Source organism: Maylandia zebra, linkage group LG7 (assembly GCF_041146795.1).
Source record: "Maylandia zebra isolate NMK-2024a linkage group LG7, Mzebra_GT3a, whole genome shotgun sequence".
Taxonomy (NCBI): domain Eukaryota; kingdom Metazoa; phylum Chordata; class Actinopteri; order Cichliformes; family Cichlidae; genus Maylandia; species Maylandia zebra.
In genome coordinates this window covers 63,932,886-63,952,507 of record NC_135173.1, presented here as the reverse complement: position 1 = coordinate 63,952,507, position 19,622 = coordinate 63,932,886, and the positions used below count along the sequence as shown (strand labels likewise).

General features: G+C 38.4%; 1 long non-coding RNA gene across 1 annotated transcript; it reads left to right on the top strand.

Annotated features, from left to right (window-relative positions):
- Window positions 1–12,508: 12,508 nt before the first annotated feature.
- On the top strand, window positions 12,509–14,381 carry LOC143419735 (uncharacterized). The gene is made up of 3 exons (XR_013099747.1): window positions 12,509–13,243; window positions 13,412–13,475; window positions 13,871–14,381. It is a non-coding gene; the product is annotated as an uncharacterized LOC143419735 (long non-coding RNA).
- Window positions 14,382–19,622: the final 5,241 nt, after the last annotated feature.

Here is a 19,622-nt window from a genome sequence, read left to right as displayed (position 1 = left end):
TCTCACACTTATCAGTGGCTCATGGTTGCTTAAGGCCTATGTCTGTACTTGACCACAGAGGCAGAGCATCATTCAACCTGCCAGCTGCCTATCTTGGGAGCTTTTCAAGGATGACAGACTCCACTTTCTCTGCAGCAAGACAGCTCATAACTTTTTTACAGTGTCTCCCTGTCCTCATACTTCTATATATTCTTCTGTAATAGTTAACTATACACTATCATTGCAATCTACACTACAGCTCAAAAGTTTGAAGTCAATTTTCACCTGGTTTATAACCATGTGATCAGTCCATACAGCAGTGATTGTTTCTAAGATTTGGCGCACGTATAAGTGTGTAGACATTTCCTAATGCATCATGGGTGATTCAACATAAATGATTCATTAAACACACATCTGTGAAAACATTTCTGATCATTTTCATGTAATATTATGTTAAAGTAAATGTAAATTATTAATTAAAAGACAACTGTTTGAAACTGACCACAAACTTTTGAGCAGTAGTGTGTGTTGTATGCATGTGTCTGTCTGTATCTGATCAGGATTTTGTCATCAGTGTCAACAAAACGCTCATTTTTTTAGCTGTGTCCATCATCAAAATTGAGGTGGAGTGTTTTAACTCTGATGGCAATCTCTCCCTAACAAGTCCACTTTATTGCGTGCTCATTTTCTCCTATTAGTGGCTCATACGTATATAATTAGGAAACATGCATTAAGTCAGCGGTCCTCAACCTTATTTGCGCCATGGACCGGATTATGCCCGACAATATTTTCAAGGACTGGCCTTTAAGGTGTCGCGGATAAATACAACAAAATAAAACTAGTACCGGTACCGAAAAAAGAAGATTTATTCATAACACACTTGAAAAGACCCAGGGACACCGAGTTAACGATAAAAACGATAACAAAATAAACCTGAAAACCGATAAAAACCCTGAAAACCATACATTTCACACCTGAGCCTCAACTCTCGCGGCCCGGTACCAAACGACTCACGGACCGGTACCGGTCCGAGGCCCGGGGGTTGGGGACCGCTGCATTAAGTGCACTAATTTCTCACACTTATCAGTGGCTCATGGTTGCTTAAGGCCTATGTCTGTACTTGACCACAGAGGCAGAGCATCATTCAACCTGCCAGCTGCCTATCTTGGGAGCTTTTCAAGGATGACAGACTCCACTTTCTCTGCAGCAAGACAGCTCATAACTTTTTTACAGTGTCTCCCTGTCCTCATACTTCTATATATTCTTCTGTAATAGATAACTATACACTATCATTGCAATCTACACTACAGCTCAAAAGTTTGAAGTCAATTTTCACCTGGTTTATAACCATGTGATTGGTCCACACAGCAGTGATTGTTTCTAAGATTTGGCGCACGTATAAGTGTGTAGACATTTCCTAATGCATCATGGGTGATTCAACATAAATGATTCATTAAACACACATCTGTGAAAACATTTCTGATCATTTTCATGTAATATTATGTTAAAGTAAATGTAAATTATTAATTAAAAGACAACTGTTTGAATCTGACCACAAACTTTTGAGCAGTAGTGTGTGTTGTATGCATGTGTCTGTCTGTATCTGACCAGGATTTTGTCATCAGTGTCAACAAAACGCTCATTTTTTTAGCTGTGTCCATCATCAAAATTGAGGTGGAGTGTTTTAACTCTGATGGCAATCTCTCCCTAACAAGTCCACTTTATTGCGTGCTCATTTTCTCCTATTAGCGGCTCATAGGAGTCTAACTAATGAACTGTATGCATGTTTCCTAATCTTTCACGCTTATCAGTGGCTCATGGTTGCTTAAGGCCTATGTCTGTACTTGACCACAGAGGCAGAGCATCATTCAACCTGCCAGCTGCCTATCTTGGGAGCTTTTCAAGGATGACAGACTCCACTTTCTCTGCAGCAAGACAGCTCATAACTTTTTTACAGTGTCTCCCTGTCCTCATACTTCTATATATTCTTCTGTAATAGATAACTATACACTATCATTGCAATCTACACTACAGCTCAAAAGTTTGAAGTCAATTTTCACCTGGTTTATAACCATGTGATCAGTCCATACAGCAGTGATTGTTTCTAAGATTTGGCGCACGTATAAGTGTGTAGACATTTCCTAATGCATCATGGGTGATTCAACATAAATGATTCATTAAACACACATCTGTGAAAACATTTCTGATCATTTTCATGTAATATTATGTTAAAGTAAATGTAAATTATTAATTAAAAGACAACTGTTTGAATCTGACCACAAACTTTTGAGCAGTAGTGTGTGTTGTATGCATGTGTCTGTCTGTATCTGACCAGGATTTTGTCATCAGTGTCAACAAAACGCTCATTTTTTAGCTGTGTCCATCATCAAAATTGAGGTGGAGTGTTTTAACTCTGATGGCAATCTCTCCCTAACAAGTCCACTTTATTGCGTGCTCATTTTCTCCTATTAGTGGCTCATACGTATATAATTAGGAAACATGCATTAAGTCAGCGGTCCTCAACCTTTTTTGCGCCACGGACCGGTTTATGCCCGACAATATTTTCAAGGACCGGCCTTTAAGGTTTCGCAGATAAATACAACAAAATAAAACTAGTACCGGTACCGAAAAAGAAGATTTATTCATAACACACTTGAAAAGGCCCAGGGACACCGAGTTAACGATAAAAACGATAACAAAATAACGCTGAAAACCGATAAAAACCCTGAAAACCATACATTTCACACCTGAGCCTCAACTCTCGCGGCCCGGTACCAAACGACTCACGGACCGGTACCGGTCCGAGGCCCGGGGGATGGGGACCGCTGCATTAAGTGCACTAATTTCTCACACTTATCAGTGGCTCATGGTTGCTTAAGGCCTATGTCTGTACTTGACCACAGAGGCAGAGCATCATTCAACCTGCCAGCTGCCTATCTTGGGAGCTTTTCAAGGATGACAGACTCCACTTTCTCTGCAGCAAGACAGCTCATAACTTTTTTACAGTGTCTCCCTGTCCTCATACTTCTATATATTCTTCTGTAATAGATAACTATACACTATCATTGCAATCTACACTACAGCTCAAAAGTTTGAAGTCAATTTTCACCTGGTTTATAACCATGTGATCAGTCCATACAGCAGTGATTGTTTCTAAGATTTGGCGCACGTATAAGTGTGTAGACATTTCCTAATGCATCATGGGTGATTCAACATAAATGATTCATTAAACACACATCTGTGAAAACATTTCTGATAATTTTCATGTAATATTATGTTAAAGTAAATGTAAATTATTAATTAAAAGACAACTGTTTGAAACTGACCACAAACTTTTGAGCAGTAGTGTGTGTTGTATGCATGTGTCTGTCTGTATCTGACCAGGATTTTGTCATCAGTGTCAACAAAACGCTCATTTTTTTAGCTGTGTCCATCATCAAAATTGAGGTGGAGTGTTTTAACTCTGATGGCAATCTCTCCCTAACAAGTCCACTTTATTGCGTGCTCATTTTCTCCTATTAGTGGCTCATACGTATATAATTAGGAAACATGCATTAAGTCAGCGGTCCTCAACCTTATTTGCGCCATGGACCGGATTATGCCCGACAATATTTTCAAGGACCGACCTTTAAGGTGTCGCAGATAAATACAACAAAATAAAACTAGTACCGGTACCGAAAAAAGAAGATTTATTCATAACACACTTGAAAAGACCCAGGGACACCGAGTTAACGATAAAAACGATAACAAAATAACGCTGAAAACCGATAAAAACCCTGAAAACCATACATTTCACACCTGAGCCTCAACTCTCGCGGCCCAGTACCAAACGACTCACGGACCGGTACCGGTCCGAGGCCCGGGGGTTGGGGACCGCTGCATTAAGTGCACTAATTTCTCACACTTATCAGTGGCTCATGGTTGCTTAAGGCCTATGTCTGTACTTGACCACAGAGGCAGAGCATCATTCAACCTGCCAGCTGCCTATCTTGGGAGCTTTTCAAGGATGACAGACTCCACTTTCTCTGCAGCAAGACAGCTCATAACTTTTTTACAGTGTCTCCCTGTCCTCATACTTCTATATATTCTTCTGTAATAGATAACTATACACTATCATTGCAATCTACACTACAGCTCAAAAGTTTGAAGTCAATTTTCACCTGGTTTATAACCATGTGATCGGTCCACACAGCAGTGATTGTTTCTAAGATTTGGCGCACGTATAAGTGTGTAGACATTTCCTAATGCATCATGGGTGATTCAACATAAATGATTCATTAAACACACATCTGTGAAAACATTTCTGATCATTTTCATGTAATATTATGTTAAAGTAAATGTAAATTATTAATTAAAAGACAACTGTTTGAATCTGACCACAAACTTTTGAGCAGTAGTGTGTGTTGTATGCATGTGTCTGTCTGTATCTGATCAGGATTTTGTCATCAGTGTCAACAAAACGCTCATTTTTTTAGCTGTGTCCATCATCAAAATTGAGGTGGAGTGTTTTAACTCTGATGGCAATCTCTCCCTAACAAGTCCACTTTATTGCGTGCTCATTTTCTCCTATTAGTGGCTCATACGTATATAATTAGGAAACATGCAGCGGTCCTCAACCTTTTTTGCGCCATGGACCGGTTTATGCCCGACAATATTTTAAAGGACCGGCCTTTAAGGTTTCGCAGATAAATACAACAAAATAAAACTAGTACCGGTACCGAAAAAAGAAGATTTATTCATAACACACTTGAAAAGGCCCAGGGACACCGAGTTAACGATAAAAACGATAACAAAATAAACCTGAAAACCGATAAAAACCCTGAAAACCATACATTTCACACCTGAGCCTCAACTCTCGCGGCCCAGTACCAAACGACTCACGGACCGGTACCGGTCCGAGGCCCGGGGGATGGGGACCGCTGCATTAAGTGCACTAATTTCTCACACTTATCAGTGGCTCATGGTTGCTTAAGGCCTATGTCTGTACTTGACCACAGAGGCAGAGCATCATTCAACCTGCCAGCTGCCTATCTTGGGAGCTTTTCAAGGATGACAGACTCCACTTTCTCTGCAGCAAGACAGCTCATAACTTTTTTACAGTGTCTCCCTGTCCTCATACTTCTATATATTCTTCTGTAATAGATAACTATACACTATCATTGCAATCTACACTACAGCTCAAAAGTTTGAAGTCAATTTTCACCTGGTTTATAACCATGTGATTGGTCCACACAGCAGTGATTGTTTCTAAGATTTGGCGCACGTATAAGTGTGTAGACATTTCCTAATGCATCATGGGTGATTCAACATAAATGATTCATTAAACACACATCTGTGAAAACATTTCTGATCATTTTCATGTAATATTATGTTAAAGTAAATGTAAATTATTAATTAAAAGACAACTGTTTGAATCTGACCACAAACTTTTGAGCAGTAGTGTGTGTTGTATGCATGTGTCTGTCTGTATCTGACCAGGATTTTGTCATCAGTGTCAACAAAACGCTCATTTTTTTAGCTGTGTCCATCATCAAAATTGAGGTGGAGTGTTTTAACTCTGATGGCAATCTCTCCCTAACAAGTCCACTTTATTGCGTGCTCATTTTCTCCTATTAGTGGCTCATACGTATATAATTAGGAAACATGCATTAAGTCAGCGGTCCTCAACCTTTTTTGCGCCACAGACCGGTTTATGCCCGACAATATTTTCAAGGACCGGCCTTTAAGGTGTCGCGGATAAATACAACAAAATAAAACTAGGACCAGTACCGAAAAAAGAAGATTTATTCATAACACACTTGAAAAGGCCCAGGGACACCGAGTTAACGATAAAAACGATAACAAAATAAACCTGAAAACCGATAAAAACCCTGAAAACCATACATTTCACACCTGAGCCTCAACTCTCGCGGCCCGGTACCAAACGACTCACGGACCGGTACCGGTCCGAGGCCCGGGGGATGGGGACCGCTGCATTAAGTGCACTAATTTCTCACACTTATCAGTGGCTCATGGTTGCTTAAGGCCTATGTCTGTACTTGACCACAGAGGCAGAGCATCATTCAACCTGCCAGCTGCCTATCTTGGGAGCGTTTCAAGGATGACAGACTCCACTTTCTCTGCAGCAAGACAGCTCATAACTTTTTTACAGTGTCTCCCTGTCCTCATACTTCTATATATTCTTCTGTAATAGATAACTATACACTATCATTGCAATCTACACTACAGCTCAAAAGTTTGAAGTCAATTTTCACCTGGTTTATAACCATGTGATTGGTCCACACAGCAGTGATTGTTTCTAAGATTTGGCGCACGTATAAGTGTGTAGACATTTCCTAATGCATCATGGGTGATTCAACATAAATGATTCATTAAACACACATCTGTGAAAACATTTCTGATCATTTTCATGTAATATTATGTTAAAGTAAATGTAAATTATTAATTAAAAGACAACTGTTTGAATCTGACCACAAACTTTTGAGCAGTAGTGTGTGTTGTATGCATGTGTCTGTCTGTATCTGATCAGGATTTTGTCATCAGTGTCAACAAAACGCTCATTTTTTTAGCTGTGTCCATCATCAAAATTGAGGTGGAGTGTTTTAACTCTGATGGCAATCTCTCCCTAACAAGTCCACTTTATTGCGTGCTCATTTTCTCCTATTAGTGGCTCATACGTATATAATTAGGAAACATGCATTAAGTCAGCGGTCCTCAACCTTATTTGCGCCACAGACCGGTTTATGCCTGACAATATTTTCAAGGACCGGCCTTTAAGGTGTCGCGGATAAATACAACAAAATAAAACTAGTACCGGTACCGAAAAAAGAAGATTTATTCATAACACACTTGAAAAGGTCCAGGGACACCGAGTTAACGATAAAAACGATAACAAAATAACGCTGAAAACCGATAAAAACCCTGAAAACCATACATTTCACACCTGAGCCTCAACTCTCGCGGCCCGGTACCAAACGACTCACGGACCGGTACCGGTCCGAGGCCCGGGGGATGGGGACCGCTGCATTAAGTGCACTAATTTCTCACACTTATCAGTGGCTCATGGTTGCTTAAGGCCTATGTCTGTACTTGACCACAGAGGCAGAGCATCATTCAACCTGCCAGCTGCCTATCTTGGGAGCTTTTCAAGGATGACAGACTCCACTTTCTCTGCAGCAAGACAGCTCATAACTTTTTTACAGTGTCTCCCTGTCCTCATACTTCTATATATTCTTCTGTAATAGATAACTATACACTATCATTGCAATCTACACTACAGCTCAAAAGTTTGAAGTCAATTTTCACCTGGTTTATAACCATGTGATTGGTCCACACAGCAGTGATTGTTACTAAAAATGGGCCCATGTATAAATGTGTAGACATTTCCTAATGCATCATGGGTGATTTAACATAAATGATTCATTAAACACACATCTGTGAAAACATTTCTGATCATTTTCATGTAATATTATGTTAAAGTAAATGTAAATTATTAATTAAAAGACAACTGTTTGAATCTGACCACAAACTTTTGAGCAGTAGTGTGTGTTGTATGCATGTGTCTGTCTGTATCTGACCAGGATTTTGTCATCAGTGTCAACAAAACGCTCATTTTTTTAGCTGTGTCCATCATCAAAATTGAGGTGGAGTGTTTTAACTCTGATGGCAATCTCTCCCTAACAAGTCCACTTTATTGCGTGCTCATTTTCTCCTATTAGTGGCTCATACGTATATAATTAGGAAACATGCAGCGGTCCTCAACCTTTTTTGCGCCATGGACCGGTTTATGCCCGACAATATTTTCAAGGACCGGCCTTTAAGGTTTCGCAGATAAATACAACAAAATAAAACTAGTACCCGTACCGAAAAAAGAAGATTTATTCATAACACACTTGAAAAGGCCCAGGGACACCGAGTTAACGATAAAAACGATAACAAAATAACGCTGAAAACCGATAAAAACCCTGAAAACCATACATTTCACACCTGAGCCTCAACTCTCGCGGCCCGGTACCAAACGACTCACGGACCGGTACCGGTCCGAGGCCCGGGGGATGGGGACCGCTGCATTAAGTGCACTAATTTCTCACACTTATCAGTGGCTCATGGTTGCTTAAGGCCTATGTCTGTACTTGACCACAGAGGCAGAGCATCATTCAACCTGCCAGCTGCCTATCTTGGGAGCTTTTCAAGGATGACAGACTCCACTTTCTCTGCAGCAAGACAGCTCATAACTTTTTTACAGTGTCTCCCTGTCCTCATACTTCTATATATTCTTCTGTAATAGTTAACTATACACTATCATTGCAATCTACACTACAGCTCAAAAGTTTGAAGTCAATTTTCACCTGGTTTATAACCATGTGATTGGTCCACACAGCAGTGACTGTTACTAAAAATGGGCCCATGTATAAATGTGTAGACATTTCCTAATGCATCATGGGTGATTTAACATAAATGATTCATTAAACACACATCTGTGAAAACATTTCTGATCATTTTCATGTAATATTATGTTAAAGTAAATGTAAATTATTAATTAAAAGACAACTGTTTGAAACTGACCACAAACTTTTGAGCAGTAGTGTGTGTTGTATGCATGTGTCTGTCTGTATCTGACCAGGATTTTGTCATCAGTGTCAACAAAACGCTCATTTTTTTAGCTGTGTCCATCATCAAAATTGAGGTGGAGTGTTTTAACTCTGATGGCAATCTCTCCCTAACAAGTCCACTTTATTGCGTGCTCATTTTCTCCTATTAGTGGCTCATACGTATATAATTAGGAAACATGCATTAAGTCAGCGGTCCTCAACCTTATTTGCGCCACAGACCGGTTTATGCCCGACAATATTTTCAAGGACCGGCCTTTAAGGTGTCGCGGATAAATACAACAAAATAAAACTAGGACCAGTACCGAAAAAAGAAGATTTATTCATAACACACTTGAAAAGGCCCAGGGACACCGAGTTAACGATAAAAACGATAACAAAATAACGCTGAAAACCGATAAAAACCCTGAAAACCATACATTTCACACCTGAGCCTCAACTCTCGCGGCCCGGTACCAAACGACTCACGGACCGGTACCGGTCCGAGGCCCGGGGGATGGGGACCGCTGCATTAAGTGCACTAATTTCTCACACTTATCAGTGGCTCATGGTTGCTTAAGGCCTATGTCTGTACTTGACCACAGAGGCAGAGCATCATTCAACCTGCCAGCTGCCTATCTTGGGAGCTTTTCAAGGATGACAGACTCCACTTTCTCTGCAGCAAGACAGCTCATAACTTTTTTACAGTGTCTCCCTGTCCTCATACTTCTATATATTCTTCTGTAATAGATAACTATACACTATCATTGCAATCTACACTACAGCTCAAAAGTTTGAAGTCAATTTTCACCTGGTTTATAACCATGTGATTGGTCCACACAGCAGTGACTGTTACTAAAAATGGGCCCATGTATAAATGTGTAGACATTTCCTAATGCATCATGGGTGATTTAACATAAATGATTCATTAAACACACATCTGTGAAAACATTTCTGATCATTTTCATGTAATATTATGTTAAAGTAAATGTAAATTATTAATTAAAAGACAACTGTTTGAAACTGACCACAAACTTTTGAGCAGTAGTGTGTGTTGTATGCATGTGTCTGTCTGTATCTGACCAGGATTTTGTCATCAGTGTCAACAAAACGCTCATTTTTTTAGCTGTGTCCATCATCAAAATTGAGGTGGAGTGTTTTAACTCTGATGGCAATCTCTCCCTAACAAGTCCACTTTATTGCGTGCTCATTTTCTCCTATTAGTGGCTCATACGTATATAATTAGGAAACATGCATTAAGTCAGCGGTCCTCAACCTTATTTGCGCCACAGACCGGTTTATGCCCGACAATATTTTCAAGGACCGGCCTTTAAGGTGTCGCGGATAAATACAACAAAATAAAACTAGTACCGGTACCGAAAAAAGAAGATTTATTCATAACACACTTGAAAAGGCCCAGGGACACCGAGTTAACGATAAAAACGATAACAAAATAACGCTGAAAACCGATAAAAACCCTGAAAACCATACATTTCACATCTGAGCCTCAACTCTCGCGGCCCGGTACCAAACGACTCACGGACCGGTACCGGTCCGAGGCCCGGGGGATGGGGACCGCTGCATTAAGTGCACTAATTTCTCACACTTATCAGTGGCTCATGGTTGCTTAAGGCCTATGTCTGTACTTGACCACAGAGGCAGAGCATCATTCAACCTGCCAGCTGCCTATCTTGGGAGCTTTTCAAGGATGACAGACTCCACTTTCTCTGCAGCAAGACAGCTCATAACTTTTTTACAGTGTCTCCCTGTCCTCATACTTCTATATATTCTTCTGTAATAGATAACTATACACTATCATTGCAATCTACACTACAGCTCAAAGGTTTGAAGTCAATTTTCACCTGGTTTATAACCATGTGATCGGTCCACACAGCAGTGATTGTTACTAAAAATGGGCCCATGTATAAATGTGTAGACATTTCCTAATGCATCATGGGTGATTCAACATAAATGATTCATTAAACACACATCTGTGAAAACATTTCTGATCATTTTCATGTAATATTATGTTAAAGTAAATGTAAATTATTAATTAAAAGACAACTGTTTGAAACTGACCACAAACTTTTGAGCAGTAGTGTGTGTTGTATGCATGTGTCTGTCTGTATCTGACCAGGATTTTGTCATCAGTGTCAACAAAACGCTCATTCTTTTAGCTGTTTTTGTCATCAAAATTGAGTTCATGGCAATCTCTCCCTAGCATGTTCACTTTATTGTGTGCTCCTCAATTTACTCTACAGCTGAAAAAAGTTTCAAGTCAGTTAGAAACGTCTTTTTAAAAAAAAAAAAACAAAAAAACAACCAAGATCCGCTTCTAGATTTTGCAAATTAATTGGGAATGCAAATAAATATTATTCCTTAAAACTTGCATAGATCACCAATTATGAATGATGATTGATTAAATATTACCTGGTGTATGGATTACAATAATAATAGCGAGTGTGTAGATTATATTACCTTTCCTCAGTTTATCACATTAAATCTCAGCATACTAGTGACCCAGCATTTTTCTAAGTACAGAAGCACTAACCAACATCATTTTTTCAAGTAATATAAAAATCATCTTTATATATTACCTTTTTAAACATCCCATTTTCTTTCTAATGTCATTAAAACAAGTTTGCACATTTGAATAACAGTAGTCAGACCTCCAGATCTTTTAAACTTTCAATTTTTTTCTCAGTGTCACACATGGATTAGTTTTCGTCTCTTTCAATAAGAAAGTCAAATCTTCAAACCCTAAAGCAATCTTTGTTTCTTTCAATCATTCCAATATTTTTCATCTCCTGTTATATAATTGCAGTTAACCAGGGCTTAGCTACTCTGATCCACAGCAATTTTGGGGGTGTGGATACCTATTTTCTTTTTTTCACAGGTGCGGAGCCTTTTTAAAAAAAATAACGAATAAACTGCATTTTTTAAAAGTACCTTTAACATAAATGTAGACTGACAAGTAACTCAACCTTTAACACGGTGATCATAGTGAAGTTTCTAGTTCAGATCAAAATTATTGTTCTGATTAAGGAAACAGTAAATCTGGCCACATTATTGTCCCGATCCTCCAATCTTCCCTTTCCAATGTGACTAAATAAAATGCAACTTTTTTTTAATAAAAGCAGTTAATAAACCCAGATATTTCTTACAGTAAGAATCCTCCAACAACCTTTCAAAAGAATTTTTTTTGTCTTTCCTCAATTTTGAGACCAACTGAACCCACAAACCTGAAGCTGCAGACCCCAAACTAACCAAATTTAATGTTTCCTTAATCAGCACAGTAATTTTTAAGTCTTTATGTGTTATGTTTACTCACAGTTTTGATGCTTGCTTCTTCGACTTGATCCACGATTAGCTCTGCACCATCGCTCTGCTGTTTTCTCTCTCCTCATGCTTCTCCTTCATTCGTCCTGTCCTCAGATATAATCCAACCTGCCTCCTTGTTTCCTCCTTGACTTGTATTCGCAAAATTTCCAGTTAAATTAAGAGTAATCCAGAAAAGTTTCCCTGCTTCAAAAGCTCTTCCAGTTGCCTGTCTTCTTGTCCTCCTTCAAATGTGCAGTTTATATATTTGTATTTATTTGACTTCATATTGCCATGGCAACATAACACAGAGCATCATGGTAGATTAAAGCAGGTGGTTCTGTCCTCTACAGAAATGCTGATAAACTCAATTTATTTGAGTTGTCTTAATTTAGAAAAACTAAGTAAGACAGAAGTTTTTCTTCTCAGTGCGGAGGGATGAAAGATGTGTTTTGAAAATGCCACTCACTACCGTCCTCCTCCCTAGCACGGATCAGTCCGCATGTTCATGGTGCCAGCATTTTTTATGGAATATGTTGAGCAAACCTAGGAAAGCGTCAGCTCAAGAGATTATTGTTGTCATTGCTGTGGATCTTTACCTGATACACTGACTTGGTGAGTAAATGTTTACTCTTATTCAAACTGATTTTGTGGCTTCTCTTAGTTTAGCACCGTGCTAGCTAGTTAGTGTTAGCCTAGCGTTGCTGCTGCGGCTGGGCTCATGTTACTTAGAAATGAACACCACAGCCTTAAAAACCTTATATAAAAATGTGTCTGTGAAATTTTCTGTTGATTGTTTGAAATAAAAAAGTGAGATAAGAGCCCAGACAAAATTCTTCGGGGGGGTGAAAACAATAAGCCAGGAGTTAGCTGTGCTCGCGGACTCTTACCAAGCCTTGACCTCCCGGTCAGCTATAACAGAGCTCTCGTCGGAGCCTGTGCGTACTTGTAAGCGCAGCAATGGTGGAGGAGCGCGGCTAAAAAACCTATTACTTTTTCTGGGTCACAAAATCAACTTTTAAGATATTTTCAGGCGAGAATGTAGCTGTCGAAAGTTCAAATATCTGCTCGATTTATCAAGACGTCACATATTTGCAAAAATGCCCAGACGTTTTCCAAGACGTCCATTTTTTTTCATGCTTTGTGGCACCTTGAACATCTGTGGCATCTATTAATGTCAAATCTAGCCTTTATTTAACAACATAAGCAAACTCTATGTTACAATGATTGCACAGCCATTAAGGATCAAATCGGTTTCTGAAAAATGTTCTGTTTTTTCTCCCTCTGCTTGCTTCATACTGTCTTTGAGGCTCGGGACCAGCACTCCTGCTGTTGGACAGAAAGACATCAACTCAGTGGTAAGTATTTTGGTTTTCCAATATATTAGCAACTGTCAGTGACATTTATATTAATCAGGCTGAACTTTAATCATACTTTAGATCAGCCTGTTTTACTTATTGTTTTACTTCTTTTTTGGTTTGGGGAAGTTGTTTCTTTACTGATCTTTTCCTGTCTTCTGTTATTAGACTTGAGATATGACTGCACTAGGCTGTTGCTGGTGACTCCAGTTAATTCTACAAGACATGCTGTGTAAGTAAACAAACAACAACAGTTTGGTCTGCATTTCTTGAAAGATCACATCCCCCAAACTTAGTTTAGAGGGTCTACACTGAATATAGTGAAGTCTGCAAGTTTAACAGCAAAATTTGTTTTGTGCCCAAATCATTTTGCACATCATTAGAATGAAAGTTATTGGCCATCTTTGCATAGCCCTTTTTAAAATGATGCTTTCATGACATTATTGTGTGTCGGGTGGGGGTCACGGCTATCCAGACTGACAATTTGGACATTGAATGTCACCTCTCCAGTGGGGAGGGAGCCTGAGATTGTCTAAATTGGAGTCTGTTTCATACCAAATGCAGAAAAAAATGTTTTAAGAAAGCAATTAAGTTCATGTTCCAAAAAATATGATTGTTTGCTTGCAGGACAACAGGAGAGATGAGTCCTCCGTCACAGATGGTGTGGTCAGTGAAGATGGTCGCCTGCAGGTTCAAGCTCATTGCATCTCCAACCCACATCCACTGCCACTGTACTTAAGGGAAGTTAAAGACTTTCTTCTGCACCTATATTTGGATCACCTCGATCCGTGATAGTCATTCAGGCAGTAATGCCTGGACTGGAAACAAGCCATCCTTAAAATATTACAACATTCCAGCTCATGTGTTGGAATGAAAAACAAATGTGTTGTTTAAATTAGAGACTACACTTGTGACAGAACAACAAATATTTTATTTTGATTATAGAAGTAATTTAAGTACAAAACAAACTTGTGGTAGGCCTAAACTTATTTTTAGAATAACTAAATCTGAGACTTTGTTTCATTGTAAGATTATAACCGTGATGGCAATATAATTGTTTGTTGTTCAGCAGAACAGTGTCCAGTATGTTGGCTGTTATACTTTGTTGTGTTTGAAAATAAAAGTTGGTCTGATTTTAACATCATTACAAAAAGTGTTGTTAATTATTTTTAATCATATTCAGGTTACCACAAATTGTTTTTCATTTAGTTGAACTTGAAATGTTTGTCAGTAAGTAAACAATTAGTACTGTACAGTCAGAAATATCAAGTTATTCTTAATACTGCAGACTTGCAATATTAGTCATCTTAAGTAAGCTTTACTTCGTTTTTTTGAGGCAACGAGTTCTGGGAACTAACAAGGCTGTACAGTGTACTCAAAATGAGTAAGTTGCCCTAACTTGGTCATCTCACTTGATCCAATTTTTTTGAGTTCTGGGAACAAATGAGCTTGTACAGAGTACTCAAAATAAACAAGTTGTCCTAATTTAGTCATTTTAAGTTAAGCTTTACTCAATTCTTTTGAGGCAATGAGTTTCCTCAATTTTTTTGAGTTCTGGGAACTAATTAAATTTTACAGTGTATGTTAATAATCTTTAAACAGACACTCCCTGATCCTGTAAGAGCAGGAATTTAACTACAAACCCTCATAGTTCCCATCAGTATCATTCATTCTGCTCTGCCTCAATGGTCACAGTGGCTTGTTTAAGTACGTTTGCCCCATAGAAATCCACTGATGTTCAGTGAGTCCCTTTGATACATGTTTAGACCTTCATAATTTTCACGGTGCATGAGTGTTATATCTCCATCTCATCCTAAACATTTTACCAACATGTAAAAGGCACACATCCACAAGATTTTGATTTGTTTAATTTTAATTGAAACTTGTTTTTTTTTTCTGAATAAATGTGTGAGATGGCCCTCAGGCCTCTAAATCCACGTCCAGGTTTGGGTGACTACTTGGATTAGGGGAGAATTATTTAGAGCAATGTTTGTCACTTTGGTTAATTGCTAAACTCAGGCCGTTTTTGTTCAGTCTTTTTCTAACTGAACTTTCACATTTAACATGCTAACTGAAGCCTGTAGAGTCTGAGATGTAGCTCTTTTATTTTCTGTATTGTACAGTCTGACTTAGGGGTGGATTTGCTGGGATTGGTGACTGTGTTGCATGTTTTGAATAATCTTCTTCAGCGTAGACTTTTGGTGTAAGATGATAGTGAATGAAGAAAACTATAAAAAGCTGCTGTGGTTTTAATTTTCCAAGAGAGGTAATGCACATAATACAGAGACGAGCGCACGGGGGATATCCAAATTCTAGGAAGGCAGCCTGCTGCTGTACACAGGCGGATTCTTCTCAGTCATAGTTCTTAACAACTTGACTGTTTTCTCCAACCACACAAAGAGTGCTGTTTCCATTCTGGGAAGTCTACTCATTGGTGTAGGTAGTTCTTCAAATTACCTATATATGAGCAGCTGTATTAGCTTTAACTTATCATATGTTAAATATTATACTTTCCTGGTTTAAAATTTATGATGGCTCAAAATTCAAACCTTACAAATTAAAACCCTGAATCATCACCACCTGTGTGAACTACAAGAGTGCCATCATTTTTCTTTTCAATCCATTAAGTACCAAATGTTTATTTTGTTTTATTTTCACTTGCTGAACATGGGACGGATTTGACTGGGGGAAAGAAAACCGAGAAAGAAAGAGGAAAAGAAAAACAGCGGGGAAGATGAACGTGATAAAGGACAAAAAAGAAAAACAAACAGACAAAAAAATACATATATCAATCACCTGGATCACCTGTCAGGAAAAAAAGAGAAAACGAGCAAAAAAGAGAGCAATTTAATAAATAACATCATCGCGATGATCTATGTGAATATAACAGTAAACACTAACTATTGAATATTATTGTGCAGCACGTAAGATCGACAGCGCACAGTGTGCTTTGAGGTAGGAGCCAGAGTGACGGGGAGGGGGGGGTCACTGCTCGAGATCTCACAGTACAGTATAAGAGTCCCGCCACAAGGAGACACTAAAGGCTTTCAAACCAACAGTTTCTGCTTCCAAAGTGGCGCCAGCCGTCACCACTGATCATCATACTTATGTAACATAGACTGTGGATGCATGTTTAAGTTGATACATCACTTAAAGCCACCACTGTTCAGGCATCACATCTGTCCATTAGGTTTCCCTTTCATACTCAACATTTTTATCCCTGGGTACTAACTTTTTTGTTTTTGCTGACTGTTTATTTATTTGTTTGTTTGTCTAATGCTCTTGTTGCACTGCTAAATAGGCTGTAGCCAACATGATTTATAAAATGATTATAAAATCTAAGAAATTACTGCATTACTTTACCTACTCTTATTAAACTCACTTTCCTAAAAACTGATTGCAACTTCTAACTTGTGACGTAAATGTTATGCCTCAAATTTATTTCACATCATTCATGGGAGACATGTTTGATAAATGATAAGTTAACAAGTCACTGCTACCAGCCTAATCTATTCATTGGGGCGACCTGCGTGTTGTGTTGCATTGTCTGATTTGGTGGTAGTGTGTAAACACCTCTAGAGGCCACTGTTGTATAGCTGCTGCAAACTGAACGTGCCCGTACCAGAGGTTATACTCAAAATGGCAGCTGCCAGGAAGTCTCTTTGGACATTTGTGTTCACCCTTTATGAAATAGATATGTTGTATTACAAGGTACTAATGCACCCTTGCATTGGTAAAATAAATTCTACTAGAATAGCTGATACTCCCTTACAGAAGATTTATTTTGACCTTTCTAAAGCCTTCTTTAAAAATTAGAAAATAAAATGAAAACAGGCATATCAAAACAAGCCTACTAGAAATACTACTCTGCATTACATCCTAACACTTGGCTAAATCCTAATATGTAATTCTGGTTTAATAGTTTATTTCACTAAATGTGATTATGCACTAAAAAAAAACATGTTGGGTTTACTTAATTCAATAGTGGACACTGGTTGCACACTGATGTTTTGCTTTGGCAGGAGCTTAAACAACTGAGGTGAAGTTATTCATATTCAATAAACCTGTGCAATTTGTGTTGATAAAGTTTGATTGAAACAAAATATCCAATTCGAGCTCCTGGATATTTTAATCCTTCACAATTTTCACACTTTATTCCAACACTATTCAGTGACTTTTACCCAAATACTATTTGGTCACTGGAATACTATATGTTATCTTCAAATGACATGTTGGTATTATATTCCAAATACACAATTTTCCAGTGAAGGCCTTATAACAGATTGTATTGTTCTCTTCCAAGATTGTTGCCAGCATCCACTAGTAACCTTTCAAAACAAAAACGCTAATATCACTGCAGTGACAGTAGGTAAACCAGGGGTCTCAAACGCACGGCTCGGGGCCAACTTGCGTGAGGCCCGTGTCAGCCCTACTTGCCACCCTTACTGTTGACGTGAAGAAAGGAAATACAATTTGGCCCTTGAAGTTCGTTTTTGTTACGAGGGGTTTTGTTGTTGAGTGCAATTTGAAAATAAGTTGTTTTAAAAGCAAAAATGTTTTAAAATGAGGGCAATATGAGCAGAGTAAAAACATATTGAGGGATTGGCTGTATTAGTTCAGTGAGAGAGTTATATGTAAAGAAAACAATTTTCACTAGCAGTCAAAAACTAATGTGTTCACTTATGTCTGCATTTTTATTTTGTTAAATATGGACAAAACTATTGTAGAAATGCTTCCACGTGTCTGGCCAGAAAGAGAGTATCTTTCCTTTTTATTTGTTAGTTCAATAAAAAGGTTTCAGTTAGTGAGAAGTTTTTTGCATTCACATTTGCAGTTTTGTTATACAATATTTGAAACAAACAAACAAAACACTACATTTTCTGAAAGATTTGTGGGTGTTTTCTTGTTTGTTTGTTTTTGTACTACTTGAACACTAAAGTGGCCCTCCAATGACATGACAGTACCAGCAGTGGCCCACAGCTCATTTAAGATTGACACCCCTGCTTTAAGGTGTTATTATGTGGATATGTTGGTTTTATTTAGTTGCTGTCAACAAGTGGAAGGTAACCTAATGAAGCCTGTTATGTCTTTCTGTGGCTCAGAAGTTGGAAATTTCAATAACAGTGCGTTATCCAATTACTCAGATTGTCAGAGGAGTTCACATTTCCCTATATACTCGATTAAAATACCCCATCTTCGATCCATCCCATACAGGTCACCCTGACAACACTGAGCAGTCCCTTCAGTGACAGGCTGCTGCTGCTGTCAGACTGTACACTGCACAACAGCAGTGAATGTACACCACATATGAACACACTGGGGTCTTTACATATATCAGTGTGCAATACTAAATACCTGCTACTATTAACACCCAAACACTGCACTATGTTTCATTCTTCTTCTATTAGTAATCTGTATAATTGCATCATATATGTGTATATATGTATGTCTGTATATGTATGTGTGTGTATTTGTGTGTGTGTACGTCTGTGTGTATGTGTAGATAGATAGACAGAGTGATTTACATATATAAGTACATATCTATTCATTGTACCTGCATAGTCCATATTTCTTCTATTTTTGCAAAGCATTATTGCTGTTAGGTATGCTGCATGTGTTCATTTGTTCCTGCCTTGTGTACTCTGCTGCAGTAACAATTTGAATTTCCCAACTTATCTGAACTGTATCTAAACCCAGCTGATATCTGGCTAAATTTTCTGGTGAGCATCCAAATCACACTGGACTGAAGTTTACACTGTATAATGCCTGATTTCTTGTAAATATTTAACGAAATATATATTGATAAAATGCTTAACAGGCCACAGTGAACAATGGAAAATAAAATTTAAATAAATAATTAAAAAACACCCAAAAACACTCAAAAATATATATTTTTTAGAGATGTCTTAACCTGGTTATGCTGTACCATCCAGATGAAGTCGTGAGCCAAAGATCCTTTAAGTTTCATCTAATGAACTTACCTTTTCCTACATATGAGAAATGATCTGGTGTGAAGTAAATCGGGTTTGTATATATGTAGCCTCAGATGAGCATGAAACTTCATTTTTGACCTGCTTAATAGCAGTCTCAAATATTAAAGTCTATTAAATCAATTAACCAATGCAGCAGCTGAAATATGACACCAAAGGCCACTCTTAATACAGACAGAAGTCAGGTAGTCAAAAATCTCTTATTCTGCTTTTTGTATTCTGAACTCTGAATCTTGAGTGGACAGCCAACAATCCTACAAATAGACTAGAGCAGGGCTGCCCAATCCCGGTCCTCGAGAGCTACCGTCCTGCAGCTTTTAGATGCATCCCTACTCCAACACAACTGAATCAAATGAATGGCTTGTTATCAGGCCTTTGCCAAACACGAT